This window comes from Sorex araneus, chromosome 5 (assembly GCF_027595985.1).
Source record: "Sorex araneus isolate mSorAra2 chromosome 5, mSorAra2.pri, whole genome shotgun sequence".
NCBI lineage: Eukaryota > Metazoa > Chordata > Mammalia > Eulipotyphla > Soricidae > Sorex > Sorex araneus.
Genome location: NC_073306.1, coordinates 181,184,362 through 181,203,394, shown reverse-complemented (window position 1 = coordinate 181,203,394; position 19,033 = coordinate 181,184,362). Strand labels below are relative to the sequence as shown.

Genomic DNA, 19,033 nt, shown 5'->3' with positions numbered 1-19,033 from the left:
AATAAAAAATAAAACTCATAGGGACTGAAATAAGAATAAAGGCACCAACTTAGAAGTGTAGTGATCCCAGGTCTAACCCAGAGTTAACATAGCAGGACTATGAAATTAAAGTTGTGTAGGAAACATTTATAGAACATGTATTCTATGAGAAAAGTGGAAGAGTTAGGGCAAATCTTTTTGAGTAAGGAGTTGTTTGTAAGTTGTAAGGAGAGGTCTAGGTACCTCTTCTCTCAGAAGCATGACCCAGATACCTATGATCTTTTTGTGCTCCTCTTCCAAAGTATGAATTTCTCAGGGACACCTTTGGTGACTGTGCCCTAGCTTTTAGGATCAGTTTCCATCGGATCATTTAAGAAGTGTGCAGGGGAAATGTCTTCAGCAGCAGTGGATGAAAGATGACCTCCATTACCAAACTCTTGTGAGTCATTTCCCATGAGAGTTTATGCGATTTGAACTTGAGACTATAAGCGATTCGTTTGCAGACTGAATATAGGCATAACATTTCAGAGATGGTCTCAGTCTCTTTTCCCCAGCTTAAATAGAGAGAGCCATGCTACCCTATTATGTGAAATGACTAATCAAGCAACAGTCAGAGAGTTAAGGCATACAGTAACGTGCTTATTAAAACCAGGTGGAAAGACTGGGTCAGGGTCACGCAATTTACCCACAAGACTTAACTTTGTGCAGTTCTGAAACTCTCATGAGGACTGATCTTGACAAAGTCTAATACATGTGGTATTGAGGGTCCATTTGAAAAACTTGGGGTTGCTGGTGCTTTTGTCAACAGTTACCGGGGCTATGTAGAAGTAAAGTGAGTCCCAGGCCAATGTGTTCACGTGCTGAGCCAATAGACATACGAGAAATAATGGAGGAAATGAGGGGGGTCTGGGACTGATCATTGACTCGCTTGTTTGCCTGGCTCTCATCATCTCACATCTCATTCCAATCTGTATCAAGGGATGGTTATGTTTCTTATGATTGCTATTTAATCTTAACCACTGAGATTATTAGCATGTTGTATTAAAGTATTAATAGAACAACATGCTACAACTAATCGTTAAAAAATCAGTCTCCTTATAGTGCAGCAAGCCAATTTGTTTTATTGGATTGGTTTCTCGTGTGTCCTTGAGGTAAGCAGGGTAAAATAAAATTTACTACTCAGGATGGAGGCGAGGTATTTTTTGCGTGTGTGGCCACATCAAAATGCTGCTTTTGTGTTTTAGAAATAACATTTTAAGGTAGAGACAATGATTGTAATAAAATTTGCAAAAAAAAAAAAAAACCCAAACAAAAATAATCAAGCCTTTAGCAATCCAAACGAAACCTTAGTTGTTCACGGGTTCTGTATCAGTATGTCTAAGCCAGTGGACTCCAGGTGACCCCAGGTCCCCAAAAGGAGTATAACTGAAAGTGCCAAGAAGAACACAAGTGAATTTTGGGAGAGCACAACATAAGACTAGAGGGAAAATGGTAGAATATGGGGGCCCACCAGAAGGAGACAAGTTTGGAAGGCAGCCTTGATGAGAAAGAGGTTGAGAAACACAGGTCTACACAACTCAAACAACCTTTGTTTGCAATGGTAACAGCCATATTGGTGGGGCTCCTGCAATTCTTATCATCATATGCCTACTACTCACCTGTGTTTCTGTAAAACAGCAGATCTATTTTTTTTAATTTTTAAAAATTTTTAAAATTTTATAGAATCACCATGAAAAAAATACAAAGCTTTCAGGTTTAAGTTTCAGTCATATAATGGTATTAAACCCCCATCCCTTCACCAGTGCACATGTTCCACCACCAAGAACCCCATTATACCCCCTCCCACCCCCCCACCCCCCGCACCTGAGTGGCTAATGATCTTCACTTTATTCTCTCTATACTTTGAATACATTTAATATTTCAATAGAGAACTCACTATTATTATTTGGAATTTTCCCCCAACAATCAAGCCTGCTGAAAGGCATCATTTGATAATTTGTTTTCCATTACTGAATGAAGACTCTATGAGCTGTCTCGGCGGCGCAGTTTTGGATTTCTGATATTTTAGCTCAGTTCACAGTCTAGATGCATTTCTGTAAGAAGCCGTGCTGGGTGCCAAAATGGGTTAAAAGACCTCTCGGATCATGATCTTTAAGGAGCAGAGGGTCCGTTTCTCGAGCAGCAGCTCCGGATCTTATCTGGACGGACTGTAAAACAGCAGATCTAAACTCTTGTTATACTGTATATACTTTTACTTCTATTTCTCCTACTTTTTGCAGCCATGAGAATATATGTATTTTTAAATTATTTTTAAAAAAAATTTAATTGAATCACCATGAGATACACAGCTGCAAAGTTGCTCATGATTGTGTTTCAGTCATACAACGTTCCATCACCCTTGCCCCCACCAGGGTACATTTCCCACCATCAATCAGTTCCCTGACTTCAAAGAAAACTATTTATTTCATTTGCAACTTGTTAATCAGACTGGTTTCTTTCCTTCCTCCTCTATGCACAACTGTTACTTTACATTGACATTTTTTCCATCGTTTTTATTGTTTAGCTGTGGGGTGGGGGTGGGAGGGGGAGGCGGGGTTCCCCATGCGGTGCTGGGAGGCTGGGAAGCAGGAGACTGGAAACCACATGATGCTGGGGACTAAACCCAGGCTGCTGCCTGCAAAGTGCTCCAGCCATTTCAGCTCTCACTCTCTCTGACCCTCCATCATAAATTTTTAAGACTTTTTCTCAAACAAACATTATCTCTGATTCTTGCCACTGTCTGATCTGTTAAAGTCAAATTTTATAGTGGTCAAGAATACCAAGACTGGGGGGCAGGTGTGATAACACATCGGGTAGGGCGTTTGCCTTGCTTGCGGCTGACCTGGGTTCGATTCCCAGCATCCCATATGGTCCCCCCAAGCACCGCCAGGAGTAATTCCTGAGATGCAGAGCCAGGAGTAACCCCTGAGCATCGCTGGATGTGACCCAAAAAGAAAAAAAAAAAGAATACCAAGGCTGGGCTGAAGAGATAGTACAGGCTTTAGGGCATTTGTCTTGCATGCAGCTGACCCAGGTACAGTCCCTGGAACCCCATCTGGTACCCTAGCTCTTCCAGGAGTGATCCCTGAGTGCAGAGCCAGGAGGAAGTCCTGAGCACTGCCAGCAGTGGCCCCCTAAAAAAATTAATTAAATTAAACATTTAACTAAATTTCAAGAACACCAAGTTACCTAAAGGAGCCAATCTGGTCAAAGTTTCTGACTGCTGAGTGGAGAAGCAGTGGGTCATTAGAATCCGCAGACTCTTGAAAAGGAAGAATCAGTTAATGTTTCTCCTGAATTCTTCCACAACTTTGCCCAAAGCCAAATAGGTCCTGCTAAACCTTTGGTTGCCCGTGAAGTGACCAAAGCACAAAGCATCAAGTTAACCGTGGTTCCTCTTGGCATCAACTCACAACTTAAAGGTGAAGACAGAGCCTTACCCCCAGGCATCGTGCCTGAGAGAGGACTCGCAAACGCACAGCACAGGATGATTAAACCAAGCTGGACCGGGCATGTGACGCAAGGAGCAGAGCCAGCCCTGGCCTGTGGGAGGCCTGGTGGCTGATCCTCTGCACCGAGTACCCCACCTCCAGCATCGGCCAGGCTGGGCCCCCCCATGGAGACAAAAGAAACCAAAGTAGACAGACACTCAGGAAGCTGTCGGGGAGGTCTCTCCTGGGAGCCCGAGCAAACCTAACCTTGCTTTCTGCTTACTGTCACTAGACTGGACTTCCACCTTGTTGTATCTGCTGCTATTTTATAAGTCCTATCATGAGCATCTTCCATGGTTCTTTTAATTATCACTATCATAGTTTAGGTCACATGTTTACCACAGTGTTAACGTTTATGGTTTTGAGGTATAGTTACGGCACCTTCACCACCACCAAAATGCCCAAGACCCTCCATCACTGTGTCACTTCCTATGTCCCATCTAGTCCGTCTCTTCATTCCTCGCCAATACCTCTGCTGCGGAATCTCAGTTTTGCAGTATAAGGTCAAGGGTGTGTCATCATTTGATAGTCTGTTTCCTGAGTGAGATATCTGGTATGTGTCCTTCTCCTCTGACTTATTGTACACGCTGCCCTCCAATATCATCCATATTGCAGCAAAACTGCAAGATTTCATCTTAGAAACCACAGCTTTATTTCTTCGTCTGTTGCTGGACCACTGGGTGGTTTCCATAACCTGGTTATTGTAGTTAGTGCCGCTGTGTGTAGAGATGCACGTATATCTTTTCAAACTGATGATTTTCTGTTTTGAGGTGAGTTGCAAAGGAACGGCATCACTAGGTCATATGAGAACTCTATTCTTACTTTCTCTTTTATTTTAGGAATCTTTGTAATGTTTTTCAGAGAGACTGAGCCAGATGACATCCCAACCAACCATGAATGAGGGTTCCTTTTCATCCCATCCCCGCCAGCAATGGTGGTTTCCAGTCTCTCTGATTTATGCCATTCTCACTGCATAAGATGATACCTCATTGTCGCCTTGATTTTAATGTCCCTAAATAATACATGAAAAGGAACACCTTCCCTATGCCTCCTGGGTGTCTGTATGTCTTCTTTACAGGAGTGTTTATCTCCTCCCCGTGTTTTGATGTGATTATTGGGTTTTGTCATTGTTGAGTGTTGTAAGTGCTCTCTGAAATTTGGATATTAGCCGTTCTCTGATGTATTGTTCCTGCATGGGTCTAACTGGGAATCAATTTCTGAAGTAGGCTGCCACTGTCTTGATGACTTTGACTTGTGGGTATTCCTGGTACTCCCACACTCCACCCCGTCCACCCTCACAGACCTGGGGAGTTAGTGGTGCCAGCTGGCTCCCAAGGCGTGACCCATGTCCTGAGGCCTCAGGGTGCATTGGCATCACCTGGAGAGGTGTTTCAAAACAAGTACTTGGCATTCCTGCACCCCCTGGAGTGGGGTGTCTCTTCCACTGCACTACTGACCAAATAACTCAATAACTGGTGGGGGTGGGGGAGAGGAAGTGGGAGCTTCCTGTGCTCTGATTAAGCTGTTCAGCACCATTCCTGGACCCTATTTATTCGATGCTACTCAGTCTCTCTTCCAGTTTGACAACTCAAAATATCTTGGGACACTGTCAGATGCCTTCAGGAGCAAACACTTGCCCAAACAGCGAATGTTCGATTTCCCAAATGAAGATGGGGGCCTAGGATTCTGTTTGCTCAAACCAGCAAGCCCTATTTTGTGTGTACGGCCCTTGCAGGCCTTTTCCTTTCTTCCTACATGTGGTCACGCAACTTCCGCTGTGTGGCCATCTAGAGCAGTGGCTTTCAACTGACCGCTGGTCTGTAGAGCACGACCAGTCCACAGGTCTGAGACTGTTGAAGACATTGGTCTCCTTCATTCCATATTTTGGGAGTGGGGAGTGGCACAGAGACAGGGGTACCGGGAGACGGCCAAGCAGTGCTCAGGAGACCATGCAGTGCCAGGGACTGAGCCAGGAGGACCTCTCCATGTGCTCCAGCCCTTAGAGCTCTGTGTCCCGCATGCCCCTCCTCGTTCACTTGAGAGCACTAGTTTTCTCTCACAGGCCAAGGACTGGTGTCAGTCCACAGGTATGAAAGGGCTGGAAATCACTGTGTACAGCACCTTTACAGGGCAGAATGCAGTCCTTTTTTTTCCATTCCTGGCTGGGCCGACTAGAAGGCAATGAACTCGCTAAACCGAATCATGTTCTCTGTCCTTCCCTGTGTCTAGGGAGCACGTGTGCTTAATAACCAGGTCCTTCACTAGGGCCAGGAATGTTGCTTCATCCATAGTTGGCAGCATGCCTCATGAGCTGGGGAGAAGGCAGCTGGGATCACTAAGTCCAATGATGGTTGGAGGGATCATTCGGGATGGGAGATGTGTGCTGAAAGTAGATAAAGGGCCAGACGTGATGGCCTCTTAGTATCTGTATTGCAAACCACAATAGAGAGAGAGTTTGGGGAAAATTGTCTGCCATAGAGGCAGGGGGAGGGTTGGGATGGGAGGGGGGATACTGGGGACATTGGTGGTGGAAAATGTACACTGATGGAGGGATGGATGTTTGATCATGGTATGACTGAAACTCAAACATGAAATCTTTGTAACTGTACCTCATGGTGATTCAATTAAAAAAAAAAATAGTAACCAGGTCATTTAGGAGAGAATCCCCCTGCATCTGTTATATAACCCAGAGAAGCAATAAATGGGTTCCACCACGGGATCTTCGGACTTGAAGGGAAAGAGGGAATGGGAGTATCAGGCTCCTGGAGGGAGAGAGATTGAGAGCAGATGATTCGCTGGCAGCCTGGAGCCATCCCTCGGGGGTGACTGGACCTGAGTACACCCTGCAGGTCAGGCCACCACCAGCCCAGATCCAGCACCCTGGGGTCCAGTATAGGCCAGGCCAGGGATCAGCATAGCCAAATCTGACACCTTTCTGACATGAATGATTTGGAAGCTTCCAGGAATTTGCTGTTTAGTCTGTCTCCTGTGGTTGGAACTTCCTCTCCAAATGGTCACGTTGGGATGTTATTTTCCAACTGGCATGAGGAGAATTTCCGATAGAGACTACCAAGTGCTGTGTTCTGCAGAGGCGGGCCACTCAGAGCAGAGAAGGGATTTGGGGGAAAGGGGCCCTTCTGTGGAAGTCTTGGGGGCAATCAGGCAGCAGAAAAGGTTCAGGCTTCATTTCCTGGGGGCTTGCTTTCATTTAAAATGCTCATGGAGGGACCATACAGCGGGGAGGGCACTTGCCTTGAACACTGCAGACCTGACCAGGATTTAAGTCCTGGCATCCTGTATGGTTCCCTGAACATCGCCAGGATTTAATTCCTGAGTGCAGAGCCAGGAGGAACTCTGAGCAATCCTGTGTGGCCCCCCCCAAAAAAAAATCAATGGACAGAGTGCTAATGAATTGTGTCAATAAGTGCTTTTTCTTAGTGTATTGATGGTGTTTGGACCTTCGGCCTACTTCTGACTGAAAAAGTTGCGCCATTGCCAGCTCACCTACCACCCACCTAGCAAAGCCAGGAGTCGAATCTTGAGCTCTCTGATGCTTGGGCCTGGTCTAGTTCTCATAACAACATAGTGCTTGAAGTTCTTTAGAGAAAAAAACAAAAAACACTGATGCAGAAAGTGGGTTCCAGTCCTCAAAGAGGCCACACTGTGTGGGTCTCCCAAACATTCTGGAAGAGACGGAAATAAACACCACCAGGACTGTTGTGATAGAACAAAGAACAGCACCACCCACATCTCGAGGGACCTTCTGTGATCCTTCTTAGAACTAGGAGCGCTCATTGGGTCCAATGTCAAGAAAAATGAAGTGCAGGACTTGTGGCTTACCAGCAGCCTGGTTCAAACAGAAGATAAACGTGGAGCGTTTCAGTCTCACGTTTAATCCTTAGCCACAGTTTATATGACGGTGATGAGTTTGTTCCCCTCCCTTCATATGCTCCCCCCAAACTGCTCTGTTTACATGGCAGGGAAGCGTCGGAGCTGGCAAAACCAAACAACTAGCTTTAAGCTAAAATAATTTATACTGAAAAACATTTTGAAAGCTAAATATTGTCCTAACCACTGTCTGCATATGTGAGCTTCAGCCAGGAAGCTTAGGGTATAGTAAGAGAGGAGCCAGGCAGAGCCCTGTGATGCTCTAGGGTTTGGGAAGAACCGGAGAATTCAGTCTCACTTCCTAGATGAGAAGTCTGATCAAGAACAATTTCGTGGTCTGCCTAAGGGAACCCCATCAGCTAGTGTAGTAAAAGGACATGTCTTCATTCATGGTCCTGTTCCTCTAAAATTGTGGTCACATTGAGTGTTCTCCCTATGGTCCCATTGAGTGTTCTTTCTCCATTCATGTTCACAGCATGTTCCTTTTTTTTTTTTTAAGATTTTATTATTGAATCACTGAGATAGATCTTTAAAAAGCTATTGATGATTAGGTTTCAGTCATACAGTGTCTCAACACCCATTCCTCCACAGTGTACGTGTCCCAGCACCAGTGTCCCCAGGTTCCCTCCCGTCACTTCACCCCGAGCCTCTCTGGCAGGCACTTCTCTTCTCTATCTCTCTCTCTCTCTCTCTCTCTCTCTCTCTCTCTCTCTCTCTCTCTCTCTCTCTCTCTCTCTGTCTTTCTCTCTCCTTTTTCTTTTAATTGAATCATTGTGAGATACAGTTACAAAGCTTTCGATTGGGTTTCAGTCATGCAATGTCCCAACAACCATCTCTTCACCAGTGCACATCTCCCACCACCAATATCCTCCTGCCACCCCTCCCCCCCGCCTTTATGGCAGGCATTTTCTTCTATTTCTGTCTCTGCCTCTGTTTCTGTCTGTCTGTCTCTCTGTCTGTCTCTCTCTCCTCCCCCTCCCCATTTTGGGCATTTTGGTTTGCAATACAGACACTGAGAGGCCATCTATGTTTGGTTCTTTTCCCACTTTCACACAGCGTGCTCTTACTAGAAAAAAAAAAAGAAAAAGAAGAAGAAAATTCTGAATCAGGACCAGTGGGGTTTAACTTACAGAAAGCAGGAGCAATAAAGTTGAAGTAATGTGTACTTGTGTGTTATTCCACTAAGGCTGCTATAACAAAGGGCTTGAGGCTGGGGTCTTTAATCAACAGAAATTCATTTTCTCCCAGTTCTGGAGACTAGAGGGCAGAAGCTTATGGTCAAGGTGAGGGCAGTGCCTTTGAGGGCCCTCGTCTCCTCCCTCCCTCCCTCTCTCCCTCCCTCTCTCCCTCCCTCCCTTCCTCCCTTCCTTCCTCCATCCCTCCCTCCCTTCCTCCATCCACCCCTTTTTCTTCCCTCCACCCTCCCTCCATGACTCCCTCTGTCCCTCCCTCCCTCTGTCCCTCCCTCCCTCCTTCCTTCCCTCCCTCCCTCCCTCCCTCCCTCCCTTCCTCCATCCCTTCCTTCCTTCCTTCCTTCCTTCCTTCCTTCCTTCCTTCTTCCTTCTCTTCTTTCCTTTCTTCTTTGGTCCTATGATTTACAGTATTATTAATCAGTTCCAAGCATTCAGTATTCCAACTTCCACCCAGCATCTGTTTCAGCATCCCTCCACCAATGTTCTAAGATTTCCTCCTACCCCAACCCCACATCCTTAGCAAACTCATTCTTTAAACTTAATTATAATAGTTTGAGTCACGTGTTTTATCTTTTCTAGCTCTTTGGGCGGCCATTTTCACTTAAAGTAGTCATTTTAGTATGAGGTTGCGTGTGTTCCTTTCCTTCCCTTTGTGTTAGGGTGTGTTAGGCAGATAGGTTGGCTATTCAGATCCAAATAATTCAGTAACTTCACTTACAGAGTAATTCATACTTTTCGCACTAGACTTTTCATACTATCATTTTACACCAACACTTCTACTTTCTACAAATTAAATTCTATGTAAACAGAAGGATGAACACTTGGCAGTATGTCCAGTGATTGGGTTTTTTTCTTTATTCATATCACATGGATTAAGCAAGGTTTCTTGTTGAATGTACCTTAAATTAGACTGAAATTTTTATTAGATATTCTTCCTTTTTATAAAGTCCCAAACATGCAATACTATATTTCCTTAAGGTAGCTTTCAAACAAATATCCCACAATTTTTAAGTGTGTATGGCTAATAACCAACTGATTGTTCTGATTAAACAAGAATTAGATACTGGCAATTTGAAAATTGCCCCTTTGGTCATTTTGGAAATGATAGGTTACATGCTGGCATTCATCAGGTGATTTTTTTTTAAATGGGACTGAGCTAAACAAAGAACTTCATTCTTTTAACATCAGCCAGCTTGCCTATACAAGCACCAGCCCCATCCTGGCTTCAGAGCAAACTCCCTGAAAGGGAAATGCTATTTTCGCCACAGGATAAAAGTATTTCCTACTGTACTTTTCATCTGAGAACCTGGAGACATTTGATTTGCAAGTTCTTGGATCAAAAATAGGTTCGGCAATAGTGAGTCTACCTTTAAGAAGTTTTCAACAGTGCTGTCTCCCGTGGCAGTGGTGAGCAGTGAACTTTCAGTGACTGATAAACAAAAGTGTAGTTGATCTTTGAGTAACACAGGTTTCCGTTGCACAGTCCACTTACACGTGGGCTCTCTTGTAAATAGATGGTGTAAACTTGCATTATTGATAAACACAATATAGTACTCTGAAAATATTATCTCTTAGAAAGAAACACGCTGTGTGAGGATATGCGGTGTAATAAATACAACATACAAAATACATGTTAGTTGATTGTTAACAGCCAGGCTTATGAACAATGGGACAGTAATAGTTAAGTTTGTGGGAATTCAAAGTCTACAGACGAGTTTTGGTTTAAGAACTATGATTTACAAAAATGTTAATAACCGTTTCTAGAACTCAATGTTTCAACTCCAAACCCACCACCAGTGTCAGAGTCCCTCCACCAATGACCAAAGGTTACCCACCTCCCTCTACCCCACCTCCTTAGCAAACTCATTTTTAAGTACTTGTTTATTATAGTTTGGGCCACATGGTTACAATAGTGTTGACTCTTATGGTTTTGGTGTACATAGTTATCTCCACGTTTGTGAAATGTCTGAAATCTTAACCCCTTATGTTATCACCAGTTCTGCCTCTTTGTCCCCTCCAAAGTGCCCTTCCTTCCCCCACATTACACACACACACACACACACACACACACACACACACACACACACACACACACACACACACCCCTCCCCTTCTTGACACTCCCATTTCTATAATCCAGGGGCAAATGTTTGAAGTCATCTGATGCCTTCCACTTCCTTGTCTTTCTATTCTATGTACATAGATAAGTGAGAACATCTGGTATTTGTCCTCCCTCTGGCCTACTTTGCTTAATTTGACACTCTCCGATTCCATCCAGGTTGCAGTAAACTGCATGAGTTCGTTGTTTCTTGTGCCAAGTTGCATAGTATTCCATTGTGTTTGACTACCAGAAGGGGAGCAGGATCGATGCATGATATTATTTCAAATATCTGAGGCTCTCTGACTCCTCAGCACTTTGTACAATGTATCTGGAGCTTCAGTTAAAGAAGCATTGAACTTCTAAGCTCATCCACGAAGCAGGAACTCATTCTAGTACATGGCTGTCTGATTTTATAAGAGGTGCGCATATTTATATTTGAAAACTAAATCTGTACTTGGGCATCATTTTTAAAGTCTCAAAATATTAATTCTTTCTCCATGACAATCTTTTATTCAGTCTTAGGCAGAAAAATACATGCTTATGTTGGTGTTTTCTTGGAAGATTTCTAAATGGTCCTGTTTTTAATCTAGCAGGTTTACATAATTTTCATCTTATTTAAATTGATAAACAATTCATGAAATGCCTAATAATGAAATTTTAAGTATTTAGAAGAACTCAGGTCCAAGGGGTGTTAACATGGAATTCCCCCACATGGAGATCCAACTCCTTGCTGTTTGCAACAATATCCTACGGCTTAAGTTCCCAGCCTCTTGTCTGCACTGTTGGCACATGGGCAAACTCTTGATTTGGACCACTTGGAAAGTCCACACTTTCCTAATGAATCTAAGGAATCTATTGACTCCCTCTGGAATAATTGGACAAATTAAAATATCTGACCCTGTTGAGTTCAGTTCCCTAGTGATGATGGATTTTTAGTTAGGAACAGTTGGGGTAATAAATCGGGTAACTGGCAAGTGGCCAATGTGTAGATTTTACTTACATCGGGTTTTGTTTTCCATTCCCTTTCTTTGCTCTCTCTTCCCTAGAGACTATAGGATTTGCAGGCAATAGAATTTCTAGAGTAAAAGGAAAAAGAATCAAATGGATGAAAAGCTAAAGACAAATCTCAGAGCCCTCTGGTGATAGAAGGTAGGAGGTGGGGAATGTGTAGGTTTCAGTTATGATCTTAGGAGACACAGCGAAACACGCCAATGTCAAGGGTTCAAAAGTAAAATCAGGGGTCTGGGAGGATCACCCAGAGGTCAGGGGCAGATGCATTATATCTGCAAAAATCCAGGTTTAACACCCAACACCGCTTGCCCTCCACCCCTACACACAGGGGTGACAGCCCCCAACCCCCCGAATAGCTGGTACCAAGGAACACCACAGCACTAACTGAAACAAGGACCTGTAATGTCCGGTTGGTCCTAACTTCTACCAGAGATTGAACTTGGGTCTGCCACATGCAAGGCAAGCACCCTGCCCATTGTACTGGCTCTCCACCCCCACCCCCACCTTTTTTTTTTTTTCAAATATGTCTTTCTTGTACTTCTTGCTTTCAAATTTTTTCAAGGGATTCTATCAGAACTAAACAAGTTTTTCATAAATGTCTGTGATGGTGTCTGAGTGGCAGGGAGTACCAAAGACAAAGTTCAACAAAAACTGACTGTGGTCTCCAGAGCCTTCCTTGCCACTTAGTGTCAATGCGTAAGAAAATACTGGAATCGTGGCACTGGATGGGTGTGATTCACACGGAGTTTGTTTGCCTGCCTTTCTTCTGTGTGGATGGATTGCTAAAGAGAGGGCAGAGGCTTAGGAGCACCTGGCCTTGTGTTTTCCATTTGGTGAATGTTAGTAGTCACTCAGAGTCATGCATTGCTCAATGACAGATCACATCCATGGCGGTGGTCCCAATAGGTGACATCACCCAGCCCGAGAGCGTAGTAGACAACACCATTTACAATGGCCGAGTCACACTGCGATATTCACACAGCAAAATCAAATCACTCCTGACATGCTTCTCAGTTCACATTCCTGATGACGTGTGGAATGAGTGAGTCCCAGAAAATATTAATGATTTTTAAGCTTCGGTGGAGAGTGAGGAAATAGAAGCAGGCCTTGGATGTAAGGAGCTGCCTTCCTTTGAAGAGTAGTCGCTCCAGGTGAGAAGCTAACCTCCACTGAAAGGCAGATTGGGGTGATACAAAGGGGTGGTCTATAGTTGTGTTTGATGGCAAAACCTTTGTCTCACACTGTGACCACTAAGCTCCAAGAGTCCAGCAGAGCCAGAGACAAAAGGAGACATGGTAGGAGAGAAATGAAGGAGAGAGAAATTCTGCAGTCATCCAATAAGTTTAAGTCATTTTGTTCTGTAGGCAGGCACATCTGCTCCCTTGCCTCATTAGCAGAATATAATTTAGGGAAAATGAAATATTCATGGGAATAAGGTCATTCTCTTTAAATATATCAAAATGGAGAGGATGCTTCTTTCACAAATAGAAAATGGGAAAATAAAACTTTTTTCATGCCCCCCACAAAAAGAAAAAGATTTGGCACAAGAGTCCTGTATATTTGCAAGATACATTCTCAAACACACTGAGGAAAATGATGCTCTCTCTCTGAGTGTCATGTCAGACATGCAGGGGACTGGTGATACCTGACCCAGAAAGGGTCTGAGGAAATGCAAACATTCACCGTAAGAAACAAAGGACTTGCTTAAAAGAGTCATCTAGCTGTGCTCACTGCAGTGCTATTTACAGTGCACAAGATCTGGAAATAATCCAAATATCCAACAATCAGTGAGAATATAATGAAGTGTGGTTTAGGCACACAATGGGATATTATGCAACTCTAAGAAAGAATGGAATCTTGCCTTTTTTTGGGTTGTTTGTTTGTTTGGAGCTACGTCTGGTAATGCTCAGGGGTTACTCATGGCTCTGTACTCAGGAATTACTCCTGGTTGGACTGGAGTGATAGCACAGCGGGTAGGGCATTTGCCTTGCATGCAGCTGACCCGGGTCGATTCCTCTGACCCTCTCAGAGAACCTGGCAAGCTACAGAGAGTATCCCACCTGCACGACAGAGCCTGGCAAGCTACCCGTGGCGTATTCGATATGCCAAAAACAGCAATAATAAGTCTCAGTAATGGAGACGTTACTGGTACCTGCTCAAGCAAATCAATGAACAATGGGATGATAGTGCTGCAACAGTGCTACAGTGCTACAGTGCTCAGGGACCTTATGAGATGTTGGGGATTGAACCTGGGTCAGCCAAGTGAAAGACAAATGCCCCACCCACTGTACTATCACTCTGGCCCCTGGAATCTTGCCTTTTGCTACAACTTGGGTGGAGCTACATGTGGTCACATTAAGTGAAATAAGATAGAGGGGAAAGGACAGATAACAAATGATCTCTCTCATATGTGGCACATAAAGAAACAATGGGAGAGAATGGACAGTATCTAATGAATAAAAGCTGACAATAGAACGGAAGCTACCAAAAGTTGGAGAAGGGAGAGGTGGACTGGAGGTGAATTAAGGACAGTGGTAGAGGATTTTGGGTGCTTTGGTGGTGGTGAAGGTACGGTGAGTCTCTACACCAAAACTGTAAAAATTAACCCTATCATAGCCATGTGACCTCAATTACTATAGAAAGAAAAGGGGGAAAGTCCTTTGGGAATGATTTCAAAGGCCATTCCCAGCTCTTCTCTAAGCTATGACAACTTCTGGGGTTGTGCAGACATTACAAAAGCTCAAGGGCCACAAACCAAAACTCACCCCAGGCAGCTAAAAAAAAAAAAAAAGACTCTTTCTGAACTGGTTGAGAAACCTCACCAAGGCACTCTGACGGCTGTGAGATCCACCCCTTCCCAGTTACCCGACAAGCATTTCCTAGTCAATCCTGAAATAGAAAGCACAGTTGATCCAGAGCCCAGCTTCCCGAAAATGAACAGCTAGACTTTGGTCATTGCCAAGTGTTTTCAAACTCAAGATGGTATTTCTGAATGGAACCAAGAATTGCAGGAAACAAGTGTTAACCCAAAGGATCACCTCCCCACCCCCACCACCGCAGCCGATGGCGGCTGACAGAGAAGCATCTGTGGCATGGGAATTGTCTGCCCTCCCTCCCCCAGAGTGTCCAGGAAAACAACTCAGTGACCCCAAAGATGCCGGAGACTCTCAGAGTGGATAAACGATGGCATGTCTCTGAAGAAGTGACCTGGCATGTGGACGGTGCCCGAGCCCTCAGCCATCCCTCATTAACCACTGTCAGCCGCACATCTGGTTTGGGCTTTGGAATGCCCTGGCGTCACCCCAGGGAGCAGCACTGGTATTTATCAGGCTCCCCTGGCTATCAGCTTGCCTCTTCCTCACTAAACGACGGAGTTGATTGTTCTGTTTGCTGGCAAGTCATGAAATTTCATACAGTTTGCATCTGTGAGTTGGCCTAGAGGCGCTTTGCTGAAGTCTGCAGTTGCGTGTGTGTGTTGGGGGGGACCGGGAGTGGAGGGGCTTTTGGATGCCCATCTAAGGGGGTGTCATATGAGCACACACTGGGAGGCATCCAGAAGCCCTCATCCAACCCACTTCTGTTTCTTTTAAATGTTTGGCAAAATACACAAAGGAAAAGAACATGTATAATATCATGGTGACAAACACTCTTTGGAGTCACTGTGCTAGCTGGAAACTACTTTGAGTAGCGACTCAAGGGACCAATTCATCCGAGATGACCCAGATTTGTTTGTTTGTTAGTTTGTTTTTGTCTTTGAACCACAGCAGGTGGGGAGGAGGGGACCCAGTCGGATCTGTGCTGGGGCATTGCTTGAGGACACGTTGGTGCCAGCAATCAAACTCAGCCTCTCTAGCATGCAAAGCCTGCGCTAGGTCCATCGGGCCATCTTTTGGCCCCTGATGCAGCTTTTTTTTTTTTTGCCTCTGTATGCAGTCTTTATTTCAAATATTGTTTAAATACCATACATAAGATCCAAGATAAGATCAAAGTGCACCACTCCAGAAACTTGGGGACTATTACAGAACTTCACAAAACAGGTCAACACTGCAGCTGAAGCCTGAATGCTGCCAAGAGGAGGGCGTTCTGAGTGGACTCATGGAAGAGGAGGAAATTGGGAAGGTCCCTCTGAATCACATCAGCTGCCATCAGGAAAGCCAGAGTAGAGCTGTCTTTGGAAGGTTCTACAGGGATTCCATGTGCCTCTTGGTTACACCCCAGGCTGAGGTGCCATTAAATCAATGTCACTCAAGTTCCTGGCCAGCCAAACTCCAGCAGCAGAAAGTCCCAAGTTAAGGATCAAGTTCCTCCGGAAGTCGTTCCTATCAGCGGCGAAGCAGTAGACGCTCCGAAGTCAGTCGCACACATTGTCCAGCATGTCCATGTCCGTGCCATCGCCTATCCCGGCTGCAGCATTCACGCCCACCCCACTGGACACCATAGCCCCCTGATGCAGCTTTAAAGCTAAAAATTCCACATCCCAAGATCCTAGCCTGGTCTAGGCAAACTGGAACATCTGGTCACCCTAGATATTGTGACCGTGTCAATTAACTTAGTTAAAGTTTCCAGATCTGCAGAATGGAAACCTCAACCCTATTTCCTTCAGTAGGAAGACTCCACAGAGGGTAGAGCACTTTACACTGCCGTTGAAGGGCTCTGTATGTTATTAACATAACTTGATACTTAAATACCAGGCTGAAATCAACAGCAAAATTTCATCGGAGAGAGAGAGTTAACTTTCCATTACTTTGTTTTTAGTGTTGTGTCATCTTGGATGGGTCTCTAGCTTCATTTTTCCCCATCTGTAAAATGGGGTGGACATAACCCCGCTGGGACAGAGTGTGAGAGAATACATCTCCTCTTGCAGAGTGGTGCCCTCCTCACACAGAGTACAAGGAAACGTTCAGATGGTTGCCATTATGACTTATCAGGAGAGAAGCTGGACACCTGGCCAGTTTAGGCTGGGAAAACCCTGCCTTCCACAACAAAACGCTGTGATTTCAGGATGCCAAGACAGAGGAGCTCCCTCTAGAGGAAAAATGAGAGAATCACCCGTAGGAGCCCGTAGAGGATCCTAGTCAACTCCCGTGGATTCCCCTATCTTGGAGAAATGGTTAACAGGATTAATTGAGGACTTGGAGAATATCAGGAAACAGCCTGAGAACCCCCGCCGTCCCCGTCCAACCCACCATGCCTGCTCCACGGATAAACAGCCCAGGCAGCACGATGCTCCTGGCTCAGCCTGTCAGCTGCGGACTCACATATGCTGGCTTGGTTGGAAGAGACCGCGTTTGCCCACGTGTGCTGTTTGTATTTATCAGCGTAGCTGGTACTGAACACTATCCGCCCTGAAGAGTAGGAGGTTTTAAAATCTTTGAATCCTTCTTGCTTTTGCCCCTGCCTCCTCTGTGGCAGCCCCCTCTGAGCCAGCAGCCAGTCAGACGTAAATCATCTTGCCAGGCTCAGCTAGAAGTCTCTCTGCCTGGGGTTCAAGTCCTAGACTCTCAGCTTACCAGTTCTGAGGCCCCAGGGAAGTTACTCTCCGTGCCTTCCCTGCTCATCAGCAAAAGGGTGGTAGGGCGCATGCTCACTGACCATGAGAGAACTGACCGGGTTCGTCAGAATAAAGAGGCCGAAGAGATCGTCCAGGAGTGAAGCCAGGTGGCCAACCCTGAGTCAGCCCCCGGCACACATGATCTCTGAGCATCTCTGGGAATGATCCTTACGGGCAGAGCTGGGAATAGCCCTGAGCATTCCCACGTGTATAGAAAGAAACAAAATAGACAAATAAAATGGGCTGTTTTAAAAATTACAAGAAACATATGTATAAAATGGGTGGAAGAGATAGCCTAAGGATCAGAAGCGCAGGACCTGAATTTGATCCCCAGCACAGCATGCCAACACCCCCACTCAACCCCACCCCACCCCACCCCACCCCACCTCCCGCACCACCGAATGTAGCCTGGAGGCCCCCTGGACACCACTAGGGTAGCCCTGAGACCCACAACAATTGTTGTGCTAGAAAAGCAGCACATCGCCATGCCCAGGAATTAAATTACTTAGTCCGGTGGACTGAAAACTGCTGAAGTGACCCCGGGGACCCTGGGGACTGCTTAGGAGCCTCCCCCGCAAAATAAGTAACAGTTATAAAACATAGACTCGTGCCTGTGCTATAGGAAACACAGTCTAGGTGTCAGCTGTGAATATAAACCATTATTTTTAAGTTGAGATTTGTAGGTAAAAAGATGTAGCCACAGTTTCTCCTCGGAACAGTAGACCCCCGGGAGTAGGGAAGGAAAAGAGAGCTAGCCGTTAGGAACGAGAAGACCTGCTTCTTGCTCCCACCCCCCAACCATGAAGAACGCAGACGAGTCACGACTTTCTCCTGTCCATTCAGTACCGGTTGTGATGGGCTCCCATATCCTGGGTAAACTGAGTCAACTGTGCTTTCTTTGATTGGTGTTGGACAGTAGTTTTCTGAACTGATCAGGGGCACTGCACCCACCTGGTCAAGAAAGATATTGGAGTTCCACTGCCCAGAACTGGACCTACGCTTCCTCAGCCCCTTCTAGCTTGCTTTTAATTTTCCTTTTCTGGTATTCATTAAAGGGCAAGGCAGGGGTGGTTGGAATTGCTGGGGACATTTTCCCCCGCGGTTTGGAGGCAGAAGAAAGGGGCTAATGAGAGGAAGGAGTGTGCGGTTGGGGTGATGTAAGGGGTCCCTGGCTCTCCTAAATGAGGAGGGTCTTTTAGGCTCAAGTTCATGCTCCAGGTCTAAACTGACTCCCAGAGGGTGGGCTTGCCCCAACCATGACCTTTTTCACTTACTCGCTGGCGGGCAAGTCGTTCTCCTGAGACTGTAAAGAAGTGCTTGAGGCGCTCATGGACAGTTTCGGGGAATTCTGAATGACCTTGTAATTCTATCCCACAGAACACAGTCTTCACTTAACCGGGGTGGGATGTAATCCAAACCGGGAAGAATGGCTTTCCCTAATGGGCTTAGGCTGAAGTTTACTCAAGAACTGCAGGTTCCTTGAGTGAAAGGTAGAAACAAAGTAATGAGCTTGTCTGAAATCAGAAAGTTCTCTCCAGATTCCTGCATACAGCACCAGGCTGCCTGCACTCCACCGGCAAAGAACGTGTAAAAGTTGTCATGTTTCGGTGACTTGAGTCTTTTCCAAGGAACATGATCAGGACTTCATTAGCAAGGCTCTGTCCCACTTGAGGGTGGCCCCAGAAAACTCCAGTTGGACCCTTCTAGAAGATGGCGCTGGAGGCATTTATTATTTTTTTTCCTTTTTTGGGTCACACCTGGCAATGCACAGGGGTTACTC

At 45.4% G+C, this 19,033-nt stretch overlaps 1 protein-coding gene and 1 pseudogene across 1 annotated transcript in view; one reads left to right on the top strand and one right to left on the bottom strand.

The window, feature by feature from the left end:
- Positions 1–19,033, top strand: part of LNX1 (ligand of numb-protein X 1) — a 107,285-nt gene that overhangs the window by 27,774 nt on the left and 60,478 nt on the right. The window lies entirely within an intron of this gene.
- On the bottom strand, positions 15,719–16,140 carry LOC129404838 (mitochondrial import receptor subunit TOM6 homolog; annotated as a pseudogene).